Source organism: Pimephales promelas, chromosome 5 (assembly GCF_988280905.1).
Source record: "Pimephales promelas chromosome 5, fPimPro1.hap1.1, whole genome shotgun sequence".
Classification (NCBI taxonomy): domain Eukaryota; kingdom Metazoa; phylum Chordata; class Actinopteri; order Cypriniformes; family Leuciscidae; genus Pimephales; species Pimephales promelas.
In genome coordinates, this window is record NC_142773.1 from 7,800,926 (window position 1) to 7,808,465 (window position 7,540).

Genomic DNA, 7,540 nt, shown 5'->3' on the forward strand with positions numbered 1-7,540 from the left:
GATTTTTACAATTCCTCTTTTTATCAATCACCAAAAATGCTGCTATAACATTGAGTGTCAACATTACCTTAAAATCTGTATGCATCTTGTATAATAAATGTACTAAGCCTTAACAAACACACTCCCAGCTAAAGTGAGCACCACGCCATCACGGGTGTACAGTTCACATTCAATTTTGCGATCAAGTTTGTCAGTCTATAACTTCAACATCAAGACTTGCAGAAACGTTTTGGCAGTGTATTATGTTTCGTATTGCTGATTTTTCTGTCACCACGAACACGGCATTCTTATCAAGTTAAAGTCAAAATCATTGTTAACTGGGCGATTTGTGTTTACAGTGATAAGATACCATAGCCGCCATTGTCGCACATTTTTCCAGAGCTGTGATCAGGTTTGTGAAACCCATGAAACATTACGTTCGTAGGTTTATTTGAGTATCTCTAACTCCCCCTACAGGACACACACACTCATTTTAATGAAGAGAGTTGTTACAGAAGATTCAAGGTTTGATATATGTTACGATATTTATTTACACATTTATATTGCCTAAATATTATGATACAGTAAAGTCAGGGCAGAGATACATTTTAGAGTATTGAATGGATAATTTACTTTAATATTGTGATTCTCTGTATTGGGTGCCCTTTAAGTCCCCCAAACTTGCTTCAAAGATTTTCAATTGAAGGAAATCACAAAATGCATTTTAATACTGTCAATTAATAGAACCAGGTGCCTTTGAATTATAATGCAACACAATTGCTTTTAAAAAAATAATAATTTAAAATGAATGGGTTGCCAACAAGTAGACAACAAGCATGTTTGCATATCCTCACTAACCATCATTACATTTTCATTGAATATCAAACAAATAAAAAGTGCAATTAATAAATTAATACCAAAATGTTGCTACTAATATAATGTTGGTCTACTTTAACTAATATATATATGTATATATATAATTTTAAAATCAGGGTTGAATGTATATATAAATCAATGAATTATAAATCAATAAATTGATATATATATATATATATATATATATAAATTAATTGATTTATATATATATATATTATAAATCAATTAATTTATATATATATATATATCAATTAATTATATATAAAATTACAATATTTATACATGTCCTCCAGTTTGTTTTCAACCCTGTTACGCCATACTATTTACCCCCCTATAAAAATAATGGATCAAACCCTGTGGCATCTCATCCAGGAAGTGACATCACACAAGTCTCTTAAAGAACATGCTGCAAAGAAAGGCAAGAGTCAGTATCTTTTCTTCTTACCTATATTTCATGTTTTTCACTGTCATATTAAGATTGTCAGGCTCAACATTTCAACTTTGTTGTATGACTAAATGATAGTAAACAACAGTTTAGGAAGAATTAAATAATAGTTTTGCAAAACATTACAATTTCATGATGTCCTAAATGCCATGTGGTGCTACTTTCTTAGCTAAGTAAGGAGTTATGGCTACTGTTAGCCAAAAACTTCAACCCCGTCACATTTTTATTATAACAGGGTTGAATCGTTGTGAGAGGGTTGAATGTTTAACACTTCTTAGTAGATTACTCAACTGTAGACTTGTTGTATTGTGATGTGAACTGTCAGAAATAATCGATTATGCTATTTTATTTTCAGACATCGCAATGGCAAAAACAGCAGCAGAGAGGCAAACACAGTACAGAGCAAGAAGGGATGCAGACGGGAAAAATATCTCAGGAGTGAGCGTGAAAGGTGGAAAAGGGACACAGAGGCAGCTAGGGAAAAAGAAAAAAATAAGCCGTAATAAATAAATCCATTCTATATTGAAGAATGATCATCACTTCAACCCTGTTATCATTTTCAACCCCGTTATGCTGAGTTCAACCCTGTTATTTGATAGTTTTTATTAATATTTTCGTGATAAGAAGATAAATTAGGTCAATGTTTGTTTTGCTGTGTGTAGAATTTTCCGCACAGTCGGAAAAAACATGAAAGCCTGATTAAATCCTAAATTTAATGCATATTTTTGATAAGATATGTAGACCAATGTTAGATAGTTTTCATGAGCTGATTTGGTATTCAAATGGTGAGTATTTAAAAATAAAATTCTACATGCAATAAATGATATCAAACAAGGGACATCTCATTGAAAAGCTTCTACAAGAATTTACTTGAAAATATTTTTAAATCATATTTAAAAAGGGTCCAATTGGTCTGTGACGGGGTTGAACTTCAAAACAACTTTCAGTAAGAAAAAACACTTAATATCGATTAGAATTTCATGTCTGAGGTGGAAAAATGACTAATCCACTATAACATGAAATAATCAGAAATATAACTATTTGAGGTAAAAAATAAATAAAAAAAGGTATGACCCAAAACCCATCTCAGAGAATCACCCATAAACATGTTGGTTTACAAGCCAAAAGCAATGATATCAGAACCAGATATGATCCCACAGATAGTCACTATTACTGGAATACGGTTACACAAACCAATGTGCTTTTCAAAACGGAACAGATTAGAATAGAGTAATGAAGTTTGAATGGTTACTAGGGAGGCTAAGAATTTTTGTGTGGATTCATAGTATGCCATTTCTGAGTAGATATTCAAGCCCATTTCTCCCAAATTGTCACATATCGAGAGTTTCGTCTCACATAATGAGAGTCATGTTTGTTAAAATAATAAGTCAAATAAACATGTTAAAAAGGTTCTAGTTATGGCAATTGCAGAAACACTGGTAAAGTGCCTGTTATACCGTCCGGGCTGCGGCCCGTGGCACTGTGGCCCAATAAAGCTGCCGGCTCCCCCTGGGCCACCAGTTCAAGCCTCTGGTTGCTTTCACACTATTTATTTAGTGTGACACATCTCCAATTAAAGTGTGCAGAGAACTGCATTTCCCCCTCACTCCTCAGTCATAAAGAGAGAACAACAGAAACACAAAGAAGAGAGAGAGAGAGAGAGAGAAAGAGAGAGAGAGAGGGAATACTCTGCCTTCCAGCAGGACTGCAGTCGTTCACCGAGTCTCGCCCTGAGTGAGAGCTGCTGTAAATTATAATTTTCTGAATATTGAGCGAGATGAACGGAAGCTGTGTTGATCTTTATGACGGCACAGTTTGTGAACAGAGATTTATTTTTGGTCACCATGCATTTCAACTGTTCAGATTCAATTTGTGTGTCATGGCGTTTCCTTGAGTATCTGCATTGGTTTCCATGGTAATGACATTGCTTTGGGAAATCCCACACCAAACAACAGTCGTGTTTTGCCTGTTTTAGTTCTGTTTCCTGTGTGTGTATTAATTTCAGTGGCTTTGCTTTTATTTGATTACGATTGGCACCTGTTGTTCGTTTGATTGATTTTTTTGTTTTGTATTTAAATCCTGAATTTGTTCAGTTGTTCGTTCTCTTTGCATTTTACCGGTTGTTCAGTTCATATTTTTCCCTGAGTGCTTTGTCTTTAGCTTAGGAGTGCATATAGTCATATAGCTCTCATTTTGATTTCATTGGGTCTATACGCAACAGCCAACATTATTTATTTTACTGAATAATTTATGAAACGTCTCATTTTCTAACGTCTCATCGGCCCAACATCCACTTCAGACTCTTCAGGAAACAATACGAGTTGAAGAGCTACAGGCTGGAGAGCCAATTTATGGAAGCTTTTTTCCGCCACTGAATAAATAAAAGAAAAAAATAATTAGAAAATAAAAAAATAAAGACTTTTTAATCTCACAATTGGAAGATATGATGTCAGAATTGTGAGAAATAAAGTCTCAATTGCATGTTATAAAGTCAGAATTGCGAGATATTAAGTCAGAATTGCAAGATATTAAGTCAGAATTGCAAGATATAAAGTCAGAATTGCGAGATATAAAGTCAGAATTGTGAGATATAAAGTCAGAATTGTGAGATATAAAGACAGAATAGTGAGAAATAAAGTTGCAATTGCGTGTTATAAAGTCAGAATTGCGAGATATTAAGTCAGAATTGCGAGATATTAAGTCAGAATTGCAAGATAGTCAGAATTGTGAGAAATAAAGTCGCAATTGCATGTTATAAAGTCAGAATTGCGAGATATAGTCAGAATTGCAAGATATAGTCAGAATTGCGAGATATAAAGTCAGAATTGTGAGATATAAAGTTGCAATTGCGTGTTATAAAGTCAGAATTGCGAGATATTAAGTCAGAATTGCGAGATATAGTCAGAATTGCGAGATATAGTCAGAATTGTGAGAAATAAAGTCGCAATTGCGTGTTATAAAGTCAGAATTGCGAGATATTAAGTCAGAATTGCGAGATACAGTCGGAATTGCGAGATATAAAGTTAAAATTGTGAGAAATAAAGTCTCAATTGCAAGATATAGTCAGAATTGTGAGAAATAAAGTTGCAATTGTGTGTTAGTCAGAATTGCGAGATATAGTCAGAATTGCGAGATATAAAGTCAGAATTGTGAGAAATAAAGTCGCAATTTATAAAGTCAGAATTGCGAGATATAAAGTCAGAATTGTGAGAAATAAAGTCGCAATTGCGTGTTTTAAAGTCAGAATTGCGAGATACAGTCAGAATTGTGAGACATAAAGTCAGAATAGTGAGATATAAAGACAGAATTGTGAGAAATAAAGTTGCAATTGCGTGTTATAAAGTCAGAATTGCGAGATATTAAGTCAGAATTGCGAGATACAGTCGGAATTGCGAGATATAAAGTTAAAATTGTGAGAAATAAAGTCTCAATTGCAAGATATAGTCAGAATTGTGAGAAATAAAGTTGCAATTGTGTGTTAGTCAGAATTGCGAGATATAGTCAGAATTGTGAGAAATAAAGTCAGAATTGTGAGAAATAAAGTTGCAATTGCATGTTATAAAGTCAGAATTGCGAGATATAAAGTCAGAATTGCGAGATACAGTCGGAATTGCGAGATATAAAGTTAAAATTGTGAGAAATAAAGTCTCAATTGCAAGATATAGTCAGAATTGTGAGAAATAAAGTTGCAATTGTGTGTTAGTCAGAATTGCGAGATATAGTCAGAATTGTGAGAAATAAAGTCGCAATTGCATGTTATAAAGTCAGAATTGCGAGATATAAAGTCAGAATTGTGAGAAATAAAGTCGCAATTGCGTGTTTTAAAGTCAGAATTGCGAGATACAGTCAGAATTGTGAGACATAAAGTCAGAATAGTGAGATATAAAGACAGAATTGTGAGAAATAAAGTTGCAATTGCGTGTTATAAAGTCAGAATTGCGAGATATTAAGTCAGAATTGCGAGATATAGTCAGAATTGCGAGATATAGTCAGAATTGTGAGAAATAAAGTCGCAATTGCGTGTTATAAAGTCAGAATTGCGAGATATTAAGTCAGAATTGCGAGATACAGTCGGAATTGCGAGATATAAAGTTAAAATTGTGAGAAATAAAGTCTCAATTGCAAGATATAGTCAGAATTGTGAGAAATAAAGTTGCAATTGTGTGTTAGTCAGAATTGCGAGATATAGTCAGAATTGTGAGAAATAAAGTCAGAATTGTGAGAAATAAAGTTGCAATTGCGTGTTATAGTCAGAATTGCGAGATATAAAGTTAAAATTGTGAGAAATAAAGTCTCAATTGCAAGATATAGTCAGAATTGTGAGAAATAAAGTTGCAATTGTGTGTTAGTCAGAATTGCGAGATATAGTCAGAATTGTGAGAAATAAAGTCAGAATTGTGAGAAATAAAGTTGCAATTGCGTGTTATAGTCAGAATTGCGAGATATTAAGTCAGAATTGCGAGATATAGTCAGAATTGTGAGATATAAAGTCAGAATTGTGAGAAATAAAGTTGCAATTGTGTGTTAGTCAGAATTGCGAGATATAGTCAGAATTGCGAGATATAGTCAGAATTGTGAGAAATAAAGTCGCAATTGCATGTTATAAAGTCAGAATTGCGAGATATAAAGTCAGAATTGTGAGAAATAAAGTCGCAATTGCGTGTTTTAAAGTCAGAATTGCGAGATACAGTCAGAATTGTGAGACATAAAGTCAGAATAGTGAGATATAAAGACAGAATTGTGAGAAATAAAGTTGCAATTGCGTGTTATAAAGTCAGAATTGCGAGATATTAAGTCAGAATTGCGAGATATAGTCAGAATTGCGAGATATAGTCAGAATTGTGAGAAATAAAGTCGCAATTGCGTGTTATAAAGTCAGAATTGCGAGATATTAAGTCAGAATTGCGAGATACAGTCGGAATTGCGAGATATAAAGTTAAAATTGTGAGAAATAAAGTCTCAATTGCAAGATATAGTCAGAATTGTGAGAAATAAAGTTGCAATTGTGTGTTAGTCAGAATTGCGAGATATAGTCAGAATTGTGAGAAATAAAGTCAGAATTGTGAGAAATAAAGTTGCAATTGCGTGTTATAGTCAGAATTGCGAGATATTAAGTCAGAATTGCGAGATATAGTCAGAATTGTGAGATATAAAGTCAGAATTGTGAGAAATAAAGTTGCAATTGTGTGTTAGTCAGAATTGCGAGATATAGTCAGAATTGCGAGATATAGTCAGAATTGTGAGAAATAAAGTCGCAATTGCATGTTATAAAGTCAGAATTGCGAGATATAAAGTCAGAATTGTGAGAAATAAAGTCGCAATTGCGTGTTATAAAGTCAGAATTGCGAGATATAAAGACAGAATTGCGAGATATAAAGTCAGAATTGTGAGATATAAAGTCAGAATTGCGTGATATAAAGTCAGAATTGCGAGATATAAAGTCAGAATTGCGAGATATAAAGTCGCAATTGCGAGATATAAAGTCAGAATTGCGAGATATAAAGTCAGAATTGTGAGATATAAAGTCAGAATTGCGAGATATAAAGTCAGAATTGCGAGATATAAAGTCAGAATTGCGAGATATAAAGTCGCAATTGCGAGATATAAAGTCAGAATTGCGAGATATAAAAATCAGAATTGCGTGACAAAGTCGCAATCCTGAGGGAAAAAAAAGACAGAAGTGCGACTTTTTCATCTCACAATTCTGACTTTTTTTCTCACAATTGCAAGTTTACATCTCGCAATTCTTACTTCATAACACATAATTGCGAGTTTGTATGTCGAAATTCTGACATCTTTTCTCACAATTGTGAGATATAAACTCGCAATTGCGAGTTATCAGGCCAATTCTATTGTACAATTCTGACTTTTCAACACGCAATTGCGACTTTATATCATGCATTTCTGACTTTGTATCTCGCAATTCTGACTTTGTATCTCGCAATTCTGACTTTACATATAGCAATTTTGAGAAATAAAGTCAGAATTGTGTGATACAAAGTCGCAATTACCTTTTTTATTTTTCATTCTGTGGCGGAAACAAGCTTCCATACATATTCTCTGGCTTTACTTGCTTGTGAATTATATATTGGTAAATTGTCAATATCAGCGTTTAATTCATTGTGTTTCCACGACATGCTGTTCACTCATTAACAAAAAACACTTCCCTATACAAAAGCAAAATGATCAAATATAGATCACAATTGCATAACCACAGTGAATAAATGTACAAGGTGAAAG

The 7,540-nt window shown here is 33.4% G+C and overlaps 1 long non-coding RNA gene across 1 annotated transcript in view; it reads left to right on the plus strand.

Moving 5' to 3' along the window:
• The window catches only part of LOC148981348 (uncharacterized), a 183,698-nt gene that overhangs the window by 117,972 nt on the left and 58,186 nt on the right, over window positions 1–7,540 (plus strand). The gene's annotated exons all lie outside the window — the stretch shown is intronic.